The sequence below is a fragment of the Cherax quadricarinatus genome, chromosome 3 (genome assembly GCF_038502225.1).
Source record: "Cherax quadricarinatus isolate ZL_2023a chromosome 3, ASM3850222v1, whole genome shotgun sequence".
Classification (NCBI taxonomy): domain Eukaryota; kingdom Metazoa; phylum Arthropoda; class Malacostraca; order Decapoda; family Parastacidae; genus Cherax; species Cherax quadricarinatus.
The window spans coordinates 50,772,495-50,798,953 of record NC_091294.1 but is presented as its reverse complement, the minus strand read 5'-3'; the positions used below and the strand labels follow the sequence as shown (position 1 = coordinate 50,798,953).

At 43.0% G+C, this 26,459-nt stretch overlaps 1 protein-coding gene across 1 annotated transcript in view; it reads right to left on the bottom strand.

Annotated features, from left to right (window-relative positions):
- Positions 1-10,320, bottom strand: part of LOC138853919 (uncharacterized) — a 101,982-nt gene extending 91,662 nt beyond the window's left edge. Inside the window, exon 1 of the mRNA XM_070093636.1 lies at positions 10,031-10,320. The gene's annotated coding sequence lies outside the window, so the exon portion shown is untranslated. The remainder of the gene's footprint in view (positions 1-10,030) is intronic.
- Between the last annotated feature and the right edge of the window lie 16,139 nt (positions 10,321-26,459).

Below are 26,459 nucleotides of genomic sequence, written 5' to 3'. Positions count from 1 at the left end.
GGGAGGTAGAGCTCAAAAAAAGGGAGGAAGACTGGGGAAGGAGACTAGATGAGCTGGAAAGGAAGATGGAAGAGAGGTTAGCAGCAGAATGCAGAAGGTGGAAGCAACAGGCCACAGCAGCAGAAATCAAGATAGAGAGATTAGAAGAGGAGCTGAGACATCTGAAACAGCACAGAGACAAAGATATTACAGAAGTAGCATCGGCAATGGCTACATCAAACACAGACAACAGGTCTGAAGGAAGCATGGAAACTAAACTGTATGCAGAGGTCCTGTCAAACCCACATGGGGCCAAAACAAAGACAGGGAGCACACTAGGACAGAATGAGAGGTTGGAAGACATTGAAGGAACTAGGACATGTGCAAGGACCTTACCAGATACCTGTGGGGGCCAGGAGCAGGTGAGCAGGAAGGATAAACCAAGAAGCATAGGGGCCATAACTAGGGAAGGGACTGAAGGAAGGAACACTCCACGGGAAGGAACTAAAACACATCAGAGGATGCAATGGGAGTCACAGTGGGAGGTGGAAAGGGAAAGATCCGTGTTTGTCTATGGGCTAGACGAAGCTAAAGGGGAAACTTATGATGAAAGAAAGCAGGAGGAGAAAAAAGTAATTGAAGATATCATGAAGGTGATAGGCGAGGGGGACATGACCCAGGTGGCAAATTTTCAGAGAATTGGGTGGTTCACAAAGAAAGGGAATCGGCCTCTCAAAGTAATTTTCAAGGCAGAATCAACCCGAACCATGATCCTGCAGGAGAAAGCACGGCTGAGAGGCAAGCAGGAGTGCCGGAGTGTGTACCTCGATCGAGACAGAACACAGGACGAAAGGAAGACAATGAAAGAGAGAGTTCAAAAACGAAAGGAGAAATGGGAGGAAATGAAAAAGGAGAGCAGAATAACCCAGGATCAAATGGAAGGACAAGCGCACCCCCCAGAAACACCTGCAGAAGGAGTCCAGCCACGACACCCCCAAGGCAACTGAACAATCCAAACCAACCATCACACACCGATCCCTCTGTTTCCACCCCCCGCACCACAGTTACAGTATTAGAACAGAAGTTGAAGGTTTGATACACAAATGCAGATGGATTAACGAATAAACATGAGGAATGGCAAGAAAGAATCAATGAGAAGTCCCCAGACATTATAGCAGTTACAGAAACAAAACTCATGGAGACAATAACAGATGCAATCTTCCCACCAGGATACCAGATCATGAGGAAAGATAGAAGGGGCAGGGGGGGGGAGGTGGGGTTGCTCTGCTCGCAAAAAACAGATGGAAATTCGAGAAAATGGAAGGAATAGATGAGACGGGAGAAAGAGACTACATAGCAGGTACACTTCAGTCTGGGGAACACAAAGTGGTCATTGCAGTGATGTATAATCCACCACAGAACTGTAGGAGGCCAAGAAAGGAATATGAAGAGAGCAACAGAGCAATGGTGGACACACTTGCTGAGGTGGCAAGAAGAGCTCACTCCAGCAGAGCAAAGTTGCTGGTTATGGGGGATTTCAACCACAGGGAGATTGACTGGGAAAACCTGGAGCCACATGGGGGTCCCGAAACATGGAGAGCCAGGATGTTGGACGTGGTGCTGGAAATCCTCATGCACCAACATGTTAAGGACACTGTGTACGAAAGGTATATAATACCGACAAGATGAGAGTAAGACACATGTGCAACATCTGGGTATCTTTATTGTAGACGTTTCGCCATCCAGTGGCTTTATCAATACAAATTCCAGGACATAACTTGAAGACAGTAGAACTATGTACAGAAGATGAGGTAATCAGTCCCTCAACCTAGGAGTAGGTGCGAACAGCACCATAGGCTTGGAGATTCTGAAGCAGAAGAAAGAATCCTGGCGCTTATAAAGTAACGTCAGGTGAAGCAGACGAGGGCAAATTCACTGGTGGGCGGGATTCCCCAGTGGAAGTAGGTCCTTCCCAATCTCAGGCTGCAGTATTAGGGTTAAAAGCAGTAGTTATTACCGGGATACCTCAGGGATATGTTTAAAAGACAATATTCAAAATAAAATTGCTAGTAATGGTAAATCAATTGATCAACAAACAAAGAGAGATAGTAGAGGGCAGCGAGTGACTAGCTCCCTTAAGGTTTACTATACAAATAGTAGGAGTCTAAGAAATAAGACAGATGAGCTAAGATTACTTGCAAGTGTAGGTAATATAGATATTATTGGTATAACAGAGACCTGGTTCAACCTGAAAGATGGAGAAATGCCTTCTGAATGCAACATACAGAGTTATAAACTATTCTACACTGATAGGGTCAACAGGAAGGGTGGTGGAGTGGCGATGTACATCAGCGAAGATTTAAATTGTTGTCTTAGACATGTTATAAGATTAGAAACATCAAACACAGAATCTGGCTACAGTTTCTCGAAGGTCGTGACAAATTAATTTTGGGTGTGATTTATAGGCCCCCAAACCTTGATAGGGAGTACAGTAAGCTGTTATGGGACGAAATTCATAAGGCATCTAGATATGAAAATGTTGTGATAATGGGAGATTTTAACTTCAGACAAATTAATTGGAACAATATGACAGGAAATCTTGAGTCTAGTGACTTTCTTGATACGGTTCAGGATTGCTTTCTAGAACAGGTTGTGACAGAACCAACTAGAGGAAACAATCTGCTTGACTTGGTTCTTGCCAGAAAAGAGGTACTACTTAATAATCTTGAGGTTAATGATGAGCTTGGGGAAAGTGATCAAAAATCACTTAGTTTCAATATATCATGGAATTACCCAGATAACTGTAATCAAATCTCTGTCCCAGATTTTCGCTTGGCCGACTTCATGGGACTGAAAAATTACCTGGGTGGGCTAAATTGGGATGTCCTGACTATGGGTCATGTAGGTGATCTTGGTTGCCAATATAACGTTTTTCAGAGCATAGTTCTAGCTGCCCAGACAACTTTTGTTCCGGGTAGGGAAATTAGATCTAACAAAAATGATCCCAAATGGAAGAACAATAGATAAAAACATCTCATTGGTCAAAAGAGAGGCATATATAGGCGTATCAAAAGAGGAGATGGGCAGTTAAGAAATCAATATATTCAATTAAAGAGAGAAATAAAGAAAGGAATAAGAAAAGCAAACAAGAATTATGAGGCTAAGGTCGCAAGGGATTCAAAGACTAACCCAAAAGGGTTCTTTCAGGTATACAGAAGTAAGATTAGAGACAAGATTGGCCCACTTAAGAGTAACTCTGGTCAGATCACTGACAGTGATAAGGATATGTGTTAAATTCTCAATACCTACTGCCTCTCAGTTTTCACCCAGGAAAATACTAGCGATATTCCTGAAATAATAGATTATGTAGAACAGGACGATAATAAACTATGCACGATTGCGGTAACTAGTGACATGGTCCTCAGACAAATAGAGAAACTAAAACCTAACAAATCCCCAGGCCCTGATGAACTGTTTGCAAGGGTGTTAAAGGAATGTAAAGAGGAACTTAGCATACCTTTGGCTAATCTTTTCAACATATCACTACAAACTGTCATAGTGCCTGATAAGTGGAAAATGGCAAATGTAATACCTATTTACAAGGCAGGTGACAAGGTAGGTGGTTTTTCAAACCATTCACCACAACTGTCAGACACTGCAACATCATGGGATCTTGTTACTAAGAATTCTTCAACACTTGTCCAACCTTTGGACGAAGACCTACTTCGACTAGTGGATGGTACCACTATGACCCCACCTCCTCCTCCTTCACCTCACCTCACTACAGTATATAAGCCACGTCTACGGCCCTATGCTGTACATTCTACAAGATTGATGGACTGAACACATCGACTCCAGGCTGAGGGACTGATTACCTCAAACTCCTCCTCTCCTTACTCCTTTCTACTTTGTATTGGACTGATGAAGCCACTGTGTGGCGAAACGTTTCCTGAATAAAGATTCCCGTATGTTGCATAAGCGTCTCAATCTTCAACTTGTCGGTTTTTCAAACCATTCATCACACCTCCATAGTGAGAAAATTTATGGAATCAATAATTGCAGAAGCAATTATTGATTCCATACGAATTTACTAACATTTTTCACTAAAGTGTTTGAGGAGGTAGATCATGGTAATGAATATGATATTGTGTATATGGACTTCAGTAAGGCTTTCGATAGAGTTCCACGTCAGAGGCTATTGAGGAAACTTAAGGCACACGGAATAGGAGAATTTTTTTTCCTGGGTAGAGGCATGCCTGACAAATAGGCAGCAGAGAGTTTGCATAAATGGGAAGAAATCAGAATGGGGACACGTCACAAGCGGTGCTCCTCAGGGGTCAGTGTTGGGCCCATTGTTGTTCACAATTTACATAAACGACATAGATGAGGGAATAAATAGAGACATAAGCAAATTTGCTGATGACATCAAAATAGGCCGTCCAATTCATTCTAATGAGAACACTAGAGCACTCCAGGATGATTTGAATAGACTGATGCAATGGTCGGAGAAGTGGCAGATGCAGTTTAATATAGACAAATGCAAAGTTCTAAATGTTGGACGGGAAAATAACCATGCCACATATAAACTAAATATTGTAGATCTTAATACTACTGATTGCGAAAAGGATTTAGGAGTTCTGGTTAGCAGTAATCTGAAACCAAGACAACAGTGCATTAATGTTCGCAATAAAGCTAACAGAATTCTTGGCTTCATATCTAGAAGTATAAATAATAGAAGTCCTCAGGCTGTTCTTCAACTCTGTATATCCTTGGTTAGGCCTCATTTAGACTATGCTGCTCAGTTCTGGTCACCGTATTACAGAATGGATATAAATGCACTGGAAAATGTACAGAGGAGGATGACAAAGATGATAACATGTATCAGAAATTTTCCCTATGAGGATAGACTGAGGGCCCTGAATCTGCACTCTCTAGAAAGGCATAGAATTAGGGGGGATATGATCGAGGTGTATTAATGGAAAACAGGAATAAATAAAGGGGATGTAAATAGCGTGCTGAAAATTTCCAGCCACGACAGGACTCCCGAGTACAGTTATTGATTCTAAAACGTTGTGTAGTTTTAAAAATAGGTTAGATAAATACATGAGTTGGTGTGGGTGAGTGTGAGTTGGACCTGACTAGCTTGTGCTGCTGGGTCTGGTGCCGTGCTCCTTCCTTAAGTGAATATGACCTGACCAGACTGGGTGGGTCACTGGGCTAATCGGGGGAACACATGGACCTGCTCCGCATGGGTCAGTAGGTCTGTTGTAGTGTTCCTTATTTCTTATGTTGTTTTACACAACGTTTGACAAGGTTAGGTTAAGGATTCCTAACTTTATTGACAAGCTAAGAGCTGTTTCCTACATCAGCTCATTTGAAAGCATTTTGATTGTTATGAGACATACAAGTACGGAACAGGATGACGTTGAAGCCATCTGTGAGCCAGCATTTTCATTTGTTCAACTGACTTTTTCTCGTTGACATCATAATGCTGTATGTACATGTTCCAGACTCGAGTCAGCCTGGGGATAAATGATCTCAGATGAAGTGATGTTCTGGAGAAGGGTACAGCAAGAGTGAAGTTGCTGCTTTCTAGCCGTCTTGTGGTACAGAAGCTTGCTTCTCGCTGTCCTCGAAGGGGAGCCAAATGTGGTACTTTGATAATGTTGGCCTCGTACATAACAGTAAGGCCACCCTACATTTCTCCTGTGTTGAAGGCTCTGCTGAAATGACAGATCTATGCATGATGGGTCCAGGCGAGAGATAAGACGTCTTGCTCTGTTCTCTACTCCGTCAAGCAGTCGCACATGAGATATACCATGAAGGTAATCACTGAGGAGACGTAGCGTAGAGCCTGCAATTTCCAGAGCTTGCAGTTTTGCCAAGAGGCCCTGGTGCCATACTCGGTCGAAACACCAGCAATGTCCAGTGCTACCACACAGCTGACTTTGGATTCATCCAGTGACTGGTGCCACTTAGTGGAGAGTTTTAGCAACAGATCAGCAGCAGAGTAACCTTTCCTGAAGCCATATTAACGGTCACAAAGTAGTGAGTGGTAGTTAAAAAAACTCTGTCTTGAGATTATTGTCTCAAGGATCTAGCCAGTAATTGCTGATTTTTGCTCTGCTCTTCTTTTTGTGAACAGAGACTACATTTTCCTTTTCGCACAGAGAAAGCCATCTACACTGTGCTAGGCAGTGCTGAAAGATGTGAGCTAGAGGTTCTGCTAGCTGGTCTGCACATCTCAGCAATCTTGGGCTCAACTTGTCTGGGCCCACAGTCTTGGTCAAGCGATTTTAAGAAGAAAATACACCTCTTCCTGCCTTTTTGTCACCATTGACAGTTTTGACACAATTCCTGCAGCTAGCCGAAGAGGTTCTTTTGCATTGCTGGATCAGGAACATGCATTTTGGTAGCAAAGTGTTCGGCAAAGAGGTTCGCTTTCTCTTGACTACTAGTAGAGGTCGTCCCATCCTGTTGATTTAGAGGTGGAATGAGTTCATAGCTCTCTCTCTCTCTCTCTCTGTCTCTCTCTCTCTCTCTCTCTCTCTCAAGCAGTCTTCTCACGTGTGTTCCTTCTTGTAAGAGGCTGAGAAGACTTAATTTGAATTATTAACTCGGAGGGTTAGTAACTCAGGATAACCTAAGGAAGCCATGCAGTGTGGCTGTCTCCTTAACGAGAAACTCACATCTCACCCTCCCTGGAGTAAACCCGGATCCATCGGTGTGAGCCGAACCTGCTACCTCTGAACTATGAAGTGCAATGTGTATAGCTTCATCATTTAATAGATCGTTCCCTGAGTATGTCATCACTTAATAGATCGTTCCCTGAGTATGTCATCACTTAATAGATCGATCCCTGAGTATGTCATCACTTAATAGATCGATCCCTGAGTATGTCATCACTTAATAGATCGATCCTTGTTAATATCTTCAGTACACAGATCGTTCGATGTGGTACTGAAATTTCATTTAAAAGTTCGTTCCATGTATATATGTTCACTAAATCAACTATCTTTGTGTTGGACTTCACTAGCAGATAGTTTAGTGGTTCTACACTCAGAGAGTTTGTGCCAACTTAACCTAATAGATCGTTCCAAGTGTATCTTCACGTGATACAAAGTTAGAGAGTATATCTTCACGCAATATATCGTTCAGGAATATATCTTCACGTAATATATCGTTCAGGAATATATCTTCACGTAATATATCGTTCAGGAATATATCTTCACGCAATATAATAACTTTTGCCTTGGTTAATTTGGTCTGCATATAACTCAGATTTTTTTAACTCTCACTGCAGCAACAATTTATAAAGAATATGCACAACCAATGGCTAAGTTATTTTTATTTTCATACTTAAGACCCTCGAACCTGTTCTCAAGAATAATGAAAACTTTGACTATAAACAGAGAGTGAAAGAAATTGTTTGTAATAGTCAGAATAACTCTGAATCATAGCAAACTACTTTCTTTCCTTACTTGGTATAAAAAAATCAAGTTGGACGAATAACTAATGTCAGGGTTTCTTTTAAGTTTATCGTAAGTAACGAATTCCTTTATTTTTTTCACTGTCAATATGATGATCAACGATGCACCGTCATGCATTCCACAAAGCTTCATTTTTTGCTAACACTTCTGTTTAGTATTGATCGGGTGATGCCACGAAGGTTTAACAGTAATAAAGCTTATTTTTTGTTGAGTTAAAGTCTCCAAAAACCGATAAAGTCTTTAGAAACCGCTTTTTAAAATCTCCAGATACAGCTAGACTGCAGATATTTGTACATAAACTGCCTGAGACTGCAGATATTTGTACATAAACTGCCTGAGACAGCAGATATTTGTACATAAACTGCCTGAGATTGCAGATATTTGTACATAAACTGCCTGAGATTGCAGATATTTGTACATAAACTGCCTGAGACTGCAGATATTTGTACATAAACTGCCTGAGATTGCAGATATTTGTACATAAACTGCCTGAGACTGCAGATATTTGTACATAAACTGCCTGAGACAGCAGATATTTGTACATAAACTGCCTGAGATTGCAGATATTTGTACATAAACTGCCTGAGATTGCAGATATTTGTACATAAACTGCCTGAGACTGCAGATATTTGTACATAAACTGCCTGAGATTGCAGATATTTGTACATAAACTGCCTGAGACTGCAGATATTTGTACATAAACTGCCTGAGACTGCAGATATTTGCACATAAACTGCCTGAGACTGCAGATATTTGTACATAAACTGCCTGAAACTGCAGATATTTGCACTTAAACTGCCTGAGACTGCAGATATTTGCACATAAACTGCCTAAGACTGCAGATATTTGCACATAAACTGCCTGAGACTGCAGATATTTGCACATAAACTGCCTGAGACTGCAGATATTTGCACATAAACTGCCTAAGACTGCAGATATTTGCACATAAACTGCCTGAGAATGCAGATATTTGCACATAAACTGCCTAAGACTGCAGATATTTGCACATAAACTGCCTGAGACTGCAGATATTTCCACATAAACTGCCTAAGACTGCAGATATTTGCACATAAACTGCCTAAGACTGCAGATATTTGCACATAAACTGCCTGAGACTGCAGATATTTCCACATAAACTGCCTAAGACTGCAGATATTTCCACATAAACTGCCTAAGACTGCAGATATTTGCACATAAACTGCCTGAGACTGCAGATATTTCCACATAAACTGCCTAAGACTGCAGATATTTGCACATAAACTGCCTAAGACTGCAGATATTTGCACATAAACTGCCTGAGACTGCAGATATTTCCACATAAACTGCCTAAGACTGCAGATATTTGCACATAAACTGCCTAAGACTGCAGATATTTGCACATAAACTGCCTGAGACTGCAGATGTTTCTGGTTGAGTTGCGGGTTGTAACTTGTTATAGTTGTCAGAGACTGCTTGTGACTGTTGAAGTTATAAAGACTGCTTGTTACTGTTGAAGTTATAAGACTGCTTGTTACTGTTGAAGTTATAAAGACTGCTTGTGACTGTTGAAGTTATAAAGACTGCTTGTGACTGTTGAAGTTATAAAGACTGCTTGTGACTGTTGAAGTTATAAAGACTGCTTGTGACTGTTGAAGTTATAAAGACTGCTTGTGACTGTTGAAGTTATAAAGACTGCTTGTGACTGTTGAAGTTATAAAGACTGCTTGTGACTGTTGAAGTTATAAAGACTGCTTGTTACTGTTGAAGTTATAAGACTGCTTGTGACTGTTGAAGTTATAAAGACTGCTTGTGACTGTTGAAGTTATAAAGACTGCTTGTTACTGTTGAAGTTATAAGACTGCTTGTGACTGTTGAAGTTATAAAGACTGCTTGTGACTGTTGAAGTTATAAGACTGCTTGTGACTGTTGAAGTTATAAGACTGCTTGTGGTGACGGTGGTACAGACACGAAAGACAACTCGCAGTTGATACATTAGACACATGTGCAACACTTAGGTATCTTTATTGTGGAAACGTTTCGCCACACAGCGGCTTCATCAGTCCAATGCAAAAAATAATGGTGAAGATCAGAAGGAGTTTGAGGTACAGTCCCTCAGCCTGGAGTCGACTTAATTAGTCCAGTTTTGAAAAGATTGATGGACTAATTAAATTGAATCCAGGTTGAGGGACTGATTACCTCAAACTTCTTCTGATCTTCACCATTCTTCTTTGCATTGGACTGATGAAGCCATTCCATGGCGAAACGTTTCCAAAATAAAGATACCTAAGTCTTGCACATGTGTGTAATTTATCAGCTTGTCAGTTCTCTGAATCATTAATCCACCACTCACAGTTGTCATGAAGTTACCAGCTGAGATACATGACATTAAGAATGTTCCAATTTCCACGTGAATCAGACATCAAAGGCGAGACATGCAAACATTAATTAAGTCAGATGTGTCATGACTTAGGCTAGTCTGTCTCGTCTCATCTAGCTCATTCCAACATATCCAAACAACTGTTTTTCTGTGAGAGCTAAACTAAGATAATGTTTTACAAGAACTGTTTTTCAAGGATACTTACCGTGTGTAAATTGCCACAGTAACTGTGCGCTAGAGGACAGAAGGCTATGAGGTGCGACAGCAATAACGTACTCTAGTAGAGAAGGCTGTGAGGTGCGACAGTAATAACGTACTCTAGTAGAGAAGGCTGTGCGGTGCGACAGTAGTAGCGTACTCTAGTAGAGAAGGCTGTGAGGTGCGACAGTAATAACGTACTCTAGTAGAGAAGGCTGTGAGGTGCGACAGTAATAACGTACTCTAGTAGAGAAGGCTGTGAGGTGCGACAGTGGACTGGCAGTGAGTACCGGGCCCAAGCTAGGGACACGTACAAATATATATATATATTCATATCAGTGTGTGACCTAGAATGGTGCATCCTAATTAAAGCAGCCAGCCTCTTCATCATCCATCCTGCGCCTGGGAGAGGACTAGGAAGTACAAGGATGTACTATGATGTCCTCTGTGTGGAAGCAAGTGTGTCCAAGTGGAAGCAGGTGTGTCCAAGTGGAAGCAGGTGTGTCCAAGTGGAAGCAGGTGTGTCCAAGTGGAAGCAGGTGTGTCCAAGTGGAAGCAGGTGTGTCCAAGTGGAAGCAGGTGTGTACAAGTGGAAGCAAGTGTGTCCAAGTGGAAGCAGGTGTGTCCAAGTGGAAGCAGGTGTGTCCAAGTGGAAGCAAGTGTGTCCAAGTGGAAGCAGGTGTGTCCAAGTGGAAGCAGGTGTGTCCAAGTGGAAGCAAGTGTGTCCAAGTGGAAGCAGGTGTGTCCAAGTGGAAGCAGGTGTGTCCAAGTTGAAGCAGGTGTGTCCAAGTGTAAGCAGGTGTGTCCAAGTGGAAGCAAGTGTGTCCAAGTGGAAGCAAGTGTGTCCAAGTGGAAGAAGGTATGTCCAAGTGGAAGCAAGTGTGTCCAAGTGGAAGCAAGTGTGTCCAAGTGGAAGCAGGTGTGTCCAAGTGGAAGCAAGTGTGTCCAAGTTGAAGCAGGTGTGTCCAAGTGTAAGCAGGTGTGTCCAAGTGGAAGCAAGTGTGTCCAAGTGGAGCAGGTGTGTCCTAGTGGAAGCAAGTGTATCCAAGTGGAAGCAGTTGTGTCCAAGTGGAAGCAAGTGTGTCCAAGTGGAGCAGGTGTGTCCTAGTGGAAGCAAGTGTGTCCAAGTGGAAGCAGGTGTGTCCAAGTGGAAGCAAGTGTGTCCAAGTGGAAGCAGGTGTGTCCAAGTGGAAGCAAGTGTGTCCAAGTGGAAGCAAGTGTGTCCAAGTGGAAGCAAGTGTGTGCAAGTGGAAGCAGGTGTGTCCAAGTGGAAGCAGGTGTGTCCAAGTGGAAGCAAGTGTGTCCAAGTGGAAACAGGTGTGTCCAAGTGGAAGCAGGTGTGTCCAAGTGGAAGCAAGTGTGTCCAAGTGGAAGCAGGTGTGTCCAAGTGGAAGCAGGTGTGTCCAAGTGGAAGCAAGTGTGTCCAAGTGGAAGCAAGTGTGTCCAAGTGGAAGCAGGTGTGTCCAAGTGGAAGCAGGTGTGTCCAAGTGGAAGATACATGTTTGTGAAAATACTTTTGAGTGACTTGTGATCACAATTTCCGTTTGTGAAGATGGGAATCTTAGAATGTGATGCTCACACTGGTTCTGCCGGGAAGCTGCAGACTATGATCAGAGCAAGGAGACCAACTGGTGACATCTCCCATGGGATCAAATCTGACAAGCAGTACAGGTGAGATGATATTAAACTCACCTTCAAAAGGAGAGCGGATAAGGAAGGAGTGGAGAGAGAGAGAGAGAGAGAGAGAGAGAGAGAGAGAGAGAGAGAGAGAGAGAGAGAGAGAGAGAGAGAGAGAGAGAGAGAGAGAGAGAGAGAGACAGAGAGACAGAGACAGACAGACAGACAGAGTTTCCCTGGGTGTGAGTTGAAGTCTGTGGCAGACACTCTTTGGATTTTGTTGATATTCAGTTTTATTGTTCGTTAATTTTACTCCCCATTCTCGAGCATTTCAAATATCTCAATGTGATGTATTTTCCCAGATATCTTACAGTATGAAATTCCATTTTCGGTAGCCAAGTATAAAACTCCTTGTTCTACTCTACTAGTTATTCAGGTATCATGAAGCAGTAACAGTGTTCCCATGTTTAATTCATATTAATATTAATAATAAGACTGAATATTACTTAAGGGACCCTTTTATATATGTTCTCTTAATAAAAAACCTTACATACGTCCACTTAAGCGTTAAGAACATAAGTGGTAAGGTCAAAGGTTAGTGGTATAAAATCCAACTAAGGTCAAAGAGTGGGGTTATTTAAGTCACCAGAAATGTGCTGTGAGGAAAGATGGAACACCACTGTCTTGCTTCCTTCTTCCCTTCTTCCCCTGTATTTCAAGTTCATTATCTACCAATATTGTGGGTTAGAAGGAATCCTACTTCTCGCCCCTGATGTGACATTATTTAATATCAATAAAACTTATTTTGCAGTGATGAGAATGATTTTCACTGAGTTTTAGCAAAGTCTTATAGTAGCATGCTTGGCAAACTGATCGTTGCTTCGTAAGGCATGTCTACAAGTTCTGTCTAAAATGATCGTTGCTTTGTAAGGCATGTCTACAAGTTCTGTCTAAAATGATCTTTGCTTTGTAAGGCATGTCTACATGTTCTGTCTAAAATGATCGTTGCTTTGCAAGGCATGTCTACATGTTCTGTCTAAAATCATCGTTGCTTTGTAAGGCATGTCTACAAGTTCTGTCTAAAATGATCTTTGCTTCGTAAGGCATGTCTACAAGTTCTGTCTAAAATGATCGTTGCTTTGTAAAGCATGTCTACATGTTCTGTCTAAAATGATCTTTGCTTTATAAGGCATGTCTACAAGTTCTGTCTAAAATGATCGTTGCTTTATAAGGCATGTCTACAAGTTCTGTCTAAAATGATCTTTGCTTTGTAAGGCATGTCTACAAGTTCTGTCTAAAATGATCGTTGCTTTGTAAGGCATGTCTACAAGTTCTGTCTAAAATGATCGTTGCTTTGTAAGGCATGTCTACAAGTTCTGTCTAAAATGATCGTTGCTTTGCAAGGCATGTCTACATGTTCTGTCTAAAATGATCTTTGCTTTGCAAGGCATGTCTACAAGTTCTGTCTAAAATGATCTTTGCTTTGTAAGGCATGTCTACAAGTTCTGTCTAAAATGCCTAACATTACCACATTGTTAATATTATAACGCCAATGAGTGTGTCAAGTCCTGCCGATCACCAACACATGTTGAAGACAAGACTGTAGTGTTGAAGACAAGACTGTAGTGTTGAAGACAACACTGTAGTGTTGAAGACAAGACTGTAGTGTTGAAGACAAGACTGTAGTGTTGAAGACAACACTGTAGTGTTGAAGACAAGACTGTAGTGTTGAAGACAAGACTGTAGTGTTGAAGACAAGACTGTAGTGTTGAAGACAACACTGTAGTGTTGAAGACAACACTGTAGTGTTGAAGACAAGACTGTAGTGTTGAAGACAAGACTGTAGTGTTGAAGACAACACTGTAGTGTTGAAGACAACACTGTAGTGTTGAAGACAAGACTGTAGTGTTGAAGACAAGACTGTAGTGTTGAAGACAAGACTGTAGTGTTGAAGACAAGACTGTAGTGTTGAAGACAACACTGTAGTGTTGAAGACAAGACTGTAGTGTTGAAGACAAGACTGTAGTGTTGAAGACAAGACTGTAGTGTTGAAGACAAGACTGTAGTGTTGAAGACAAGACTGTAGTGTTGAAGACAAGACTGTAGTGTTGAAGACAAGACTGTAGTGTTGAAGACAACACTGTAGTGTTGAAGACAAGACTGTAGTGTTGAAGACAAGACTATAGTGTTGAAGACAAGACTGTAGTGTTGAAGACAAGACTGTAGTGTTGAAGACAAGACTGTAGTGTTGAAGACAACACTGTAGTGTTGAAGACAAGACTGTAGTGTTGAAGACAAGACTGTAGTGTTGAAGACAACACTGTAGTGTTGAAGACAAGACTGTAGTGTTGAAGACAAGACTGTAGTGTTGAAGACAAGACTGTAGTGTTGAAGACAACACTGTAGTGTTGAAGACAACACTGTAGTGTTGAAGACAAGACTGTAGTGTTGAAGACAAGACTGTAGTGTTGAAGACAACACTGTAGTGTTGAAGACAACACTGTAGTGTTGAAGACAAGACTGTAGTGTTGAAGACAAGACTGTAGTGTTGAAGACAAGACTGTAGTGTTGAAGACAAGACTGTAGTGTTGAAGACAACACTGTAGTGTTGAAGACAAGACTGTAGTGTTGAAGACAAGACTGTAGTGTTGAAGACAAGACTGTAGTGTTGAAGACAAGACTGTAGTGTTGAAGACAAGACTGTAGTGTTGAAGACAAGACTGTAGTGTTGAAGACAAGACTGTAGTGTTGAAGACAACACTGTAGTGTTGAAGACAAGACTGTAGTGTTGAAGACAAGACTATAGTGTTGAAGACAAGACTATAGTGTTGAAGACAAGACTATAGTGTTGAAGACAAGACTGTAGTGTTGAAGACAAGACTGTAGTGTTGAAGACAAGACTATAGTGTTGAAGACAAGACTATAGTGTTGAAGACAAGACTATAGTGTTGAAGACAAGACTGTAGTGTTGAAGACAAGACTGTAGTGTTGAAGACAAGACTGTAGTGTTGAAGACAAGACTGTAGTGTTGAAGACAAGACTGTAGTGTTGAAGACAAGACTGTAGTGTTGAAGACAAGACTGTAGTGTTGAAGACAAGACTGTAGTGTTGAAGACAAGACTATAGTGTTGAAGACAAGACTATAGTGTTGAAGACAAGACTGTAGTTTTGAAGACAAGACTGTAGTGTTGAAGACAAGACTATAGTGTTGAAGACAAGACTGTAGTGTTGAAGACAAGACTGTAGTGTTGAAGACAAGACTATAGTGTTGAAGACAAGACTGTAGTGTTGAAGACAAGACTGTAGTGTTGAAGACAAGACTGTAGTGTTGAAGACAAGACTGTAGTGTTGAAGACAACACTGTAGTGTTGAAGACAAGACTGTAGTGTTGAAGACAAGACTGTAGTGTTGAAGACAAGACTGTAGTGTTGAAGACAAGACTGTAGTGTTGAAGACAACACTGTAGTGTTGAAGACAAGGCTGCGCTGGTGGACACAAGACAACGGTGGTAAAGACAGCGGTCTGGTGTTTCCTTAGTCCAGTCCTCCATCTTTATTATCTTTAATAAACAAAATGCTTGAGATTATGCATTACGCTCTGATCTTCCAGACGTTTCGTTTATTTTTTTATTATCCGGTTATAAGTAAGTAAGTAAATTTATTCAGGTATACACAAATACAGTTACATAGAATTATCATACATAGCAGCATATGTGTAGAGAACCTTGGATAACCCAAAAAAGTCAGACAGAGTGACTTATTTTCATTGGGGTCCTTTTATTGTAAGTTAATATAGATTAATATACATAAACCTAATCAAAACTGGTTTAATATAAACTAACAATACCAGATATTAAAAGTGTTTACGAATTGTAATATTTGATATTGCAGTGGTCAGTGGTCATTGATCACGAGAGGTCACAGGACCTGACCTGCTTTCGGGATTAGTGTGGAGAGTTACAAAACCATGGCAGTCTATCACTCGCTGCGAGGAGGCTGAAGGTGGGGAGGACGAAAAGGCTACCAGCAGTGAGGTGAAGTCCAGCACCTGCTGCAAGTAGCGAGTGGTTCCCAGTAATGGGAGGAGCATCAAAATAAGGACAGTTAAGAGAGAAGATTTGAAGGTAGGAAATCGCTTCTCTGTTCTTCAGGATGAGTGTACTTCAGTGGTTAGTGAAGGTAAAGGTACTACTTCCCCTGTTAATAGAGTTTTTTTTTTTATATTTTATTTAAAACTCTATTACAAGATGCAATATAAAGATACCATGAAATGGTACATGTTATGACAGAACATTCAACACTCGTACTACAACGGTCCACTGAGTGAACATACAAAGTTACCTTAAGATAACCTAACACAACCTACAATCTACCCAGAAACACAGTGTTACATAATCACAAAGATCTTCATAATACTCTGATGCTAACACTGACTTCCAACACCTCCACAACCCCCCACCCCCGCCCCTCTACAAGTTGAAACCCTAGTCACTCTCACGTGGTTAAACACGATAACAATATGTAACATTAAAAGTTAACACCTTGCCAATCTCACGTTGTTAAACACATTATCAATATTAAACATTAAACAAGTTAACATCATAGCCACTCTCATGTGGTTAGACTCAATATCAATATTAAAAAATAACCAAGTTAACATCATAGCCACTCTCATGTGGTTAAACACATTATCAATATTAACCAATAAACAAGTTAACATCATAGCCACTCTCATGTGGTTAAACACATTATCAATATTAACCAATAAACAAGTTAACATCACATCCACTCTCGTGTGGTTAGTTGTATCAATAGAGAAACAGTATTTAAATATTATTAATATGTTAAACCCTCAATTACAATAATTCAGGTACAAGAAACAGAACAACATACATGTAACATACTATAATAAAATAACCCAAAACAAGGTTTTATAACAAAAACCTCGGCACATCAAAAGGGTTTAAACCCAAACCCTGCACATAAATTAAATCCCCACATATGTATGTTAGCCGAAAATCTTGTCCACAAGACTTTTTTGGTATAACCCCGTAATAAACCTGGTATAGACCCAAGACCTATACATACACTTAAAATTTACCACATAGAACCTCCAGCAGACAATAGAAGTTAAACATAATACAAGACAAGTAGTAAGTATAAGGGCCGCTGTATTTTTCCGGTCCCAAAAGAACAGACATGTACCTCAGAAATTTTTGTTTGTTGAAACCAACTTGCCAATCTGATTACTTAAAAACGAGATCCTAAGGGCTCGGTATCCTGGCTATCAAGGAAATTTTTTAACACAGTGAACATAACCATCAGGTTTAAAAAATTTTAGCCTTGTAAGCTAAACTTATATCTCACTATGACAGACATTCTCGTGAAACATAGCGTACCATCCATACCAAACTGTTACTACCTTCCTCTTACACACCACAAACTCCATAGGGAAACAAAAAAAAATCCCCACTCCCCCTTTACATCCCCCCATAAGGAGACCACCCCTTTGTCCATCCTCAGGGACCCCGACAAAGGGAACCCACAGTGAGATTCCTATCTTCTTCTTCTTCTTATGACCAGAGCTTTGGTAAGATGGGTAAGGAAGAAGGATGGGTAAGGATGGAAATATTGGAAAAGGGTGGGAGGGGGGGGGGAGAGGTAGGATATAAAAGGTAAGTGGCCCAACCACTTTGATGTAATTTAAAAAGTGTATGTGAAATGATAAGATATTCTTAAAGGGGTATAATACTAACCCATCAGAGTCACATAGATATAATAGGTATATAAGTACATGACTCTGAATTGGTAGTAATTATACAAGTTGCAATTTTTTTTTTTTTTTTTTTTTTTTTTTTTTGGCGATTGCACAACGGATATTTATGCGACAATGAAGGCAATAATTTTCTGGCCAGTTTATAATTTCGTGACAATGGCTTCTTACAGGTGGTTCCTATAAACTTCCGGGAAACGTTTTTCCCAGGACGCCCCATAAACCAGCATATTCCTACACTTCGTCCTATAGAATCTAGCCGCCAACGCTTTAATTCTCGTTTCACCCCTTAATCCCCTCATTCCCCATGAGATATCCAGATAATCTACTATGATATACATTATAGCCCTTCCCACATCCCTAGGCACTCTCTTTACATCTAGTAATAAAGCCCTTAAAAGCGGCAATCGACCCCCCCCCACCCAATAATCTGATAACCCCACCCATCCACGATCTCACCCCCTCCAAGGAGGTACAAAAGAAGACCACAGGAAACGCCGTTTCAACATCACCACAAAACTGACAAATAGCCTCTTCCACAAACCCCATACAACGTAACACCTCCTTGGAGGCCAGAAACCCCATGATGAAACGGTATACTAATTCTCTTACTCTAGCCGGTATCCTAAGCTTACTAAAATCTTTCCAAATAACCCCCCAATCATACGGCTACCCCTTGCATAATTCCCTGACCTCTCACTACCCTCACCAACCTTTTCACCTTGATGCTATCCACCTGTCGCACTGTCAATAAAAATCTCAACATCTTCACAAAAATTCGTCGTTCAACCTCTGGGACGAGCGGACGTGAGCTGAGCCTGCCCTCTGCTGTCAGCCGGTGACAACTTGGTTTTCTCAAAATGGCGCAGCAGGCATAGAAGTGGTGCTTGGGGCTGTGCATGCCCACTCAGCTCAAGTTTTATTACCTGCCATCATCAGGGACACATACAGCATTGTCAACGAAGAGCTGTATGGTGTAGCCTTGAACGGGGCATATAGAATTTTTGTGAAATTTCTCAATGCAAGTGTATACGAGGACATAGTCGCCAGGTTCCAAGATCTTTGTGTACCAGTGAATCCTGCAGTGACGGTAAGGCTACATGATGTGTCCCGCCATTATACGTGGGTGAAGATCAGAAATGTACCCTTTGAGGCTAATGAGGCAGACCTACGTGCCGTCTTCGAGAAGTTTGGGACTGTTCATATGGCGACATTGGGGAAATGGAAGGAAGGATCGTATTCTGGGATGCCTGAAGGAAGTTTTTCCTTAAAAATGACATTGAGGCATCCTATTCCTTCCTATATTTTCCTAGAAGACTTCAGGACTCAAGTAATGGTGACTTACGCAGGGCAACAACGTACCTGTCGATTATGCGGTGCCTATGATCACATTGCTGCGCAGTGTGTTAAACAACAGGGTACACAGGCGAAGGAGCAGCATAAGGAGGCATCAGAGGACCTTGAGACGTTGAATTTGGCACGACCTGAGTCGGTTTCCTTGAACAAGGCTTGGAGTGTGGAGGTCGAGGAGGCCTTGAGGGAGGAAGAGTGTGTAACTCTTCCGAGAGAGACATGCACTGCCGGGTAGGCACCGGAGACCAAAGATGTGGTGTCACTGGGTGAGGACAGGGCCGTGGAGGCTACCATTGATTCAGTCCTCCACGACCTGTTAGGGACCCCAGAAGAGGTCACAGTTGAGGGGCTTGTGGGTGCCCTGGATGCTGCTGGGGTTCCAGGTGGTGAGAGGGGGGAAGGCATGTCAGAGACCCAGGTTGAGGCTGGGTTGCAAATTGGCACGGTGATGGCGGAAGTGCACGGGGATGGCTTCCGGGTGGAGGCGGGGAGAAAGGCTCGAGTGTCACGGAAGAGAGCGGCAGTGCCCTCGGACGGGGACGATGTGGATGTGCTCACTCCGGCACAGCGTTCGGGCAAAAAGGTTTGGGCTGAAGTGGTTGAGCATGGACCTGGGGGGTCCAGGGGCAAGGGGCATGTGAAAGCAGATCACAGAATGGTGATTGAAGATCAAGGGCGTATAAAGGGAAAGGGGGATAAATGTGGTGCAATACGTAAGGGAAAACCTCCATTGACAAATTCAAGAGTCTCTCTATAAATGTTAATGGTCTGAAAAATTCTAGGAAGTGTGAATGGTTTCATGAGATGCTCATTAGGTATAGTGTAGATGTAGTGTTTGTGCAAGAGCACAACCACAAGCCGGGTTGTATGTTGATGACTGAGGGGTATACTGTATATGCGGCACACTCAACGAGATTGAAAGGAGGAGTGGCTATTTTAGTGAGGGAGGCTAGCCCGTTTACTGTACATCATTGTGAGGAGGGGGGTGAGGGGAGGGTTATAAGAGTGGATGGGACATGGGGAAGAGATAAGATGTCTTTTGTGTGTGTTTATGGTCCGGCGGAGGGGGACAGTCGAGTGAAGAATGAGTTTGTACGTGAAGTGTTGGTGTATCACTTAAGGTCGCTTCCAGCATTAGCTGTGGTGGGAGGGGACTGGAATTGCGTTATACGCCGCAAGGATGTGGAACCTAGGGGAGCAGGATATTGTTCTGGCGTTCTGAGGGACCTGTTAACCGGGGTGGGGTTGGTGGATGTGGAGGGGGGGGCGGCGTGGGAGGTGCAGCACACCTTTGTGAGGCGGGGGTATGCTGCACGGCTGGACAGGATATACGTGACAAGGAAAGCAGTGGCGCGGAGTGTAAGGGTTTTGGATGTCTTTTTTTCTGATCATAGAGGTGTTTTGGTGGATTTGGGATGGGAGGGTCGGCCGAACAGGTATAAGAGTTATTGGAAATTGAATGTTCGGTTGCTTCAAGATGTTGAGGGGAGGGTTCTATTTGCACAATGGTGGAAAGGCTTATGGGAAGGGATGGAAGTCAATGGGGATGTGTTGAGATGGTGGGATGTGACGGCGAAGACGAGGATTCGAGAGTTCTATGTCCGACAGGGAAGGCACGAGAATCAGTTGGCTTATGGGCTTATTAGGTATCTTGAGGGGCAGTTAAGGGAGTATTATGAGAGAGGAAGGGGGGGATGGGAGCCCCTGTGGCTGACATAGAAGGAGTGAAGGAACGCCTAATGGAAGTGCAAAATGAGAGGTTTGATGCGGCAAGGGTTTTAGGGGGATTGGAGGAGGTCATGTGGGGTGATAGACCATCGGCGTGTGTCCTGCGAGGGCAGGGGCGCCAGCGTGTTGCAATGGAAATGGTGGGTTTGAGAGTTCTTGAGGACATCGAGGGGTATAGGGAGGGACAAGATTTGGTGACGATGGAGGGGATGGGAGGGTATGTTGATGCTTGGCTTAGTGCACATATGAGGAGTGTGGGTGTGAGAGAGGGGGCTTTAAGAGAGACAGGGGGATGGGTGTGGAGTGTGCTGGACAGGGACGACAGGGAACAGTTACAGGGGCCTATTGTGGAGGAAGAGGTGTGGATGGCTTTAATGAGTATGAGCAGGGGTAAGGCACCGGGGATAGATGGGCTGCCTGCGGAGTTTTACATACAGCATTGGGGAGTATTAAAAGATTTTTTGGTGCAATTATTTAATATCATAAAAGAGAGGGGTGCGTTGGGACCTTTGCAGGCGACAGCACTAGTAGTTTTGGTGCCAAAGGGTGAAAGTCAGTGCACAGTGAGAGATTACCGGATGATATCACTCATGTGTGCAGACTACAGACTTTTTGCAAAAATTTTGGGAAATCGTATAAAAAAGGTCATTGGAAAGGTAATAGTGAAGGGTCAATATGGGATTCCGGGGAGATCAATGTATGAGGGGCATGGGGTTATTAGAACGTTTATTGAGGGTCTGCAAGAGGGGGAACGAGGGGTATTGGCATTGGACTGGAGAACGGCATATGACAGTGTCGAGAGGGAGGCTCTGTGGAGAATCATGGAGTGGCAGGGGTTCGGGGAGGACATTGTGAATTGGGCACGTACTTTATATTGGGGAGCTGGGATGTGTGTACAGATAAATGGGAGGGTGGGGTTGCATGTGAAAATGGGCAGGGGATTGAGGCAAGGTTGCCCGTTGTCACAAATATTATTTGCATGTTTACAGAATCCGTTTTATAGGGCAGTGGAAAGGTGTATACAGGAGGGGGTAAGGGAGGACATACGAGGTGGGAGTCCCAGTATCATAGGTTACGTTGATGACACAACTGTCCTAGTGAGTGGGAGGGAGGGATTGGAGGGTCTGGAGAGAGTTATAGATGTTTTTGGGATGGCAACAGGTATGGCAGTGAATGTGCATAAATCAAAGCTCATGATATTGGGTGAATGGGATGGGCAGGAGGGCGGGGGTGGGGGGGGGTGAGGTGGAGTGTCGTGGACCAGGTGAAAATTTGTGGAGTTGTGTATATGGGTAATGCTCAGATGGCAAGGGAGAATAATTCAAAGGGTGTGGTAGATAGGGTATTAGGAAGATTGTCAGGATTCAGGCCGACACATCTTACGCTACACCAGAGGGTCATTGTGGCCAATGTGCTTTTGTACAGTAAAATATGGCATGTGGCAGCTTTGTACCCTTTGGTGTATGGGGATGTCCGGAGATTGTTGAGCAGAGTTTTCCGTTTTATCTAGGGTTTGGGATGCGATTGGTTGAGAAGGGAGGTGGTAACACTTCCGGTGGCCTTGGGAGGGCTGGGGTTAATTCATTTGGAAAGAAGGTTGAAGTGTGTATATGTGAAACATGGGTTGCTAAGGGCTCGGGGGGAAGGGAGTGGAGGGTTGGGGATGCTGCAGGGAGATCTTCGGAGATGGTGGAAGGGACAAGATTTGAGAGATGGTGAGGAGTTGTTGCGTCTATTGATGATGGTCAGAGATCCGAGAAACATGCGGGTAGGGTCCATGGAGAGGAAGATATGGCCTAGGGTGGTAGTGGCAACGGAAGGAGTGTACCCGATGTACGCATGGGAAGACATTTGGGGTCGATTAAAAGGGTTATGCCTCCGGCCACGCGTGAGGGAGGTAATGTATAGGTTTCTTCACGGAATATTGCCGTCTGGGGTTGTTTTACGAAATAGGCGAATAAGGGAGGGTGGGGAGTGTCAGGTTTGTGGGGTAGATGAATCAGCTTTTCATGTAGTTTATTTTTGTGAAAGCCTAGGGATTGTGCGGGAATGGTTAGGGAAAGTAATCCGGTATGTGGGGGGGAAAGGGTTGTCGGTTTTGAGAGCGCTCAGTTTAGATGTAGGTGGGGTTGGGGTAAAGGTTCAAAGGGCAGTGGCTTACTTAATGGTTGATTTTGTGTATATATCATGGGCAATGAGAGACAAAGGGGCGGAGGAACGTAGGATGGCCATAGCAGCATCCTTTTATAGAACAAAGTGTCGCAACAGGGAAATATATGGTAGGAGGTGGGAGAGGGATTTCTCGGAGGGCTACAGGGACTTTCTTTTGAGGGATTTATGGTCTTTATAAGCGGTCAGGGGCATGAACGGGCTGGCCTTCCCAGGGTTGTGTGTGTTGCAGAGGTCGATTGTGTGAGTGTGTGTGGAATTGTGTGAGGAAAGGATGTTGAGGTGATATCAATGTGATATTCAATGTAATGTCTTGGTGTTATTGTGAACACCGATGATTATAATTTATCTAAGGATTCCTTCATGTTTTGTAAGGATGTACATAAGCATGTTAGTATATAAGCATAATATAACCTGTAATTATACATGTCTACCTATATATGAGCAATGTAACTTGTCATAATAATGAGGTTTCATACCTGTTTTTTAACTAGTGGAACGTTTTGGTATTGTATATAATGTAAGATCTTGCCTGGGGTGTTTTTGCTTATATATTGTTACAGAGGTTTTTTCACATTTTCATTATATATGTTCAAGTGAATGAGTTTTTGATCTTGTGTATAGCCAGGTGAAACTGGTCAGTTTTTCACTTGGGGGGGGGGGTAGGAGTTTAAGTAATCTCTGCAATAGCAGGTCATGTGACACACATGTCATATTATTTTAGATGTCTAATGTTGTCCATTCTCTGTAGGATGTGATGTATAGATTATCTCCGGCAGTGTAAATAATCTGTCTGCAGGAGGGAATAATGTGTAAATTTATTTATTATTGTGGTAGGTTTATGTATATAGCATGTTTTTAGGGTGATATATTATAAGACGCTAATTACTATCAAGGACTGTTGGTGGTTATGAGTGGTGATGGCAGACACAGTTACTAGGCATGTGGGGGGGGGGGTTGAAGTGTCAGCGGTAGTGTCTTAAACCCACCACCGTGCACGATATTAATTATTACCATAGGGTATATGAGGGTAGGGTGGATTGTGTTCTATGGTGGATGTGAGCCATCAGGTTCAGACATTCCTTGTATTATAGTGTCAGCCGTTTAGCTGGCTGGATTGTGCTTATATATATTGTCATTGAAGTTTTTAATGATTTTACAAATGTATAAGAGATTTGTCACTTTTTTTTTTTTTTTTTATATGACCACCTTTTCATGTGAAGCACAGTACGTACAAGCGGTGCTTGATTTAAGTGCAGCCGTTTCTGTCATTATATATGTGCTTCCTCAGTACTGTGTAGTCACAGTTGATTATTGTTCACTGCCTGTATCTTGTTACATATTGATTATGTACCCATATATTTTTGTACCTGAGTTTTAAATAAAATTTAAAAAAAAAAAAATCTGATAACCCCACCCATCCACGATCTCACCCCCTCCAAGGAGGTACAAAAGAAGACCACAGGAAACGCCGTTTCAACATCACCACAAAACTGGCAAATAGCCTCTTCCACAAACCCCATACAACGTAACACCTCCTTGGAGGCCAGAAACCCCATGATGAAACGGTATACTAATTCTCTTACTCTAGCCGGTATCCTAAGCTTACTAAAATCTTTCCAAATAACCCCCCAATCATATGGCTACCCCTTGCATAATTCCCTGACCTCTCACTACCCTCACCAACCTTTTCACCTTGATGCTATCCACCTGTCGCACTGTCAATAAAAATCTCAACATCTTCACAAAACCTCAATTCCTTCCCACTCCACCATGTACGTGCCTCCTCCATAACTCTTCCTACTTTTGCTTCCCTCACACCCCAGTCCCTAATAAACCTCCTCTTGATATATATAGCCATTACTCTCAGTCCTAAAGGCAACAAACCTAAACCCCCTTTTCGAACATCCGTCATAACTACCTCCTTACTTAACCATGCCCTCCCAAATCCCCACACAAACTTTAGTACCCTCCTCTGCATTTCCACAATGTCCTGTACCTCTAAGGGAAAAACCTCTGCCACCCCCCATACCTTGCTATAGACAAGTGAATTTACCACCACTACCCTCTGATGTAAAGCTAGGTCCCTCGCACTTAAACCTCCTAGTCTACCTAAAACCTTACCCGTGACAGACTCCGAATTTACCCTTCTGCATGCCTGCACCTCCGCCATATACCATATCCCACATACCCTGATTCTGTCAACCACTGTCCATCCTAACCCCATCCCCAAGCCCCCCCCTTATCCAATTACCCACCTCTAGTAACCTTGATTTCACCGTATTAAACCACATCCCCGTGTTCATCCCAAACATCTGAATCACTCTATCCACCCTCCTTAACTCTTCCTTACCCTGTAGCAAAACAGTAGTATCATCCACATACCCTACGATGCCCCCTTTGCACCCTCCCCTCCATCTCCTGTTTGTCCATCACCCTCTCAACAGACTCATAAAAAGGATTCTGCACACTGGACAAGCACCTAAAGGCAGTTCCTGATCAGCCGGGCTGTGGCTCGTACGTTGGTTTGCGTGCAGCCAGCAGCAACAGCCTGGTTGATCAGGCGCTGATCCACCAGGAGGCCTGGTCACAGACCGGGCCGCGGGGGCGTTGACCCCCGAAACTCTCTCCAGGTAAACTCCAGGTAAACACACGCAAAGAGCAGCTGCGACAGCGGGCAGCCCTGCCTCAAACCTCTCTCCATCGGTACACTTTCACCCAACCTCCCATTGACCTGCACCCTCACCTCCGCCTCAGCATACAGTGTGTTCACCCACCTCACTACCCCCTCCCGAAACCCCAACCTCTCTAAGCAAACCCCTAAGAAATCTCTGTCCATGCAATCATATGCGTTCTTCTAATCTAAACCTAGTATTTCCCCTCCTGTACAACTCTCTAGAAAATCCCTAATAAAACCATGTCCATCCCTCATCCTTCTCCCCGGAATTTCAAACTGCCCCCTGTGTAACACTAAACCCAACACTTTCCTCATTCTGTTGCCCAAAATCTTTGCAAAAATCTTGTAATCCGAGCACATTAACGTAATCGCACGATAATCATTCAAAACTCGGCATTTCTTCTTTTTGGGGACTAAAACCGTGACACCCGTTCTTTGCGATTTCCCCATCCTCCCACTACTTAACATACAATTTAAAACCCCCACCAGACAATGCTGTACACTCCCCCAATGACACCTATAAAAATCATTTGGTATGCCGTCTATGCCTGGGGTTTTACCCTGGCACATCCCAAAAACTGCCTCCTCCACCTCCTCTACATTAATACTACCCTCGATTCTGTCACTGTCCTGCTCACTTAATACCCTATTAAACCCTTCATCCCCAAACCGTCCCTCACCCACTCCCCCGCCAACCCTCCTCCATTTCTCCCTAAACCAAAAATCGGCATACAAACTAATATTTTCCGTGGTGGATAGGCCTTGACCCTCCTCAAACTCCCCCCCCCCCTGTACCTACCTCAATGTACGCCAAGGTAGTTTTCGCCTGCCGTTCCTTAAACTTCCTTAATACAAAACCCGATGGCCTATCCCCCCTTAAAACATCCTCCAACCCCGCCCTAACTCTAATTGCCTCAAATTTTTCATTGTGAATTTCCGCCAACCTATTTCGCAAACGTTCCATGTTCTCACTCCGCCCCACTCGTTCCTCTGCATAACAGTCATTTAACTGACCTTCAAGATAATTATGTAGACCATAGGTCCACCTCGCCATCTCCTTACCCCGTACTTTAAAAAAACCCGCGATTCCAACTTTAGCCCTCATTTTCCACAACTCCAG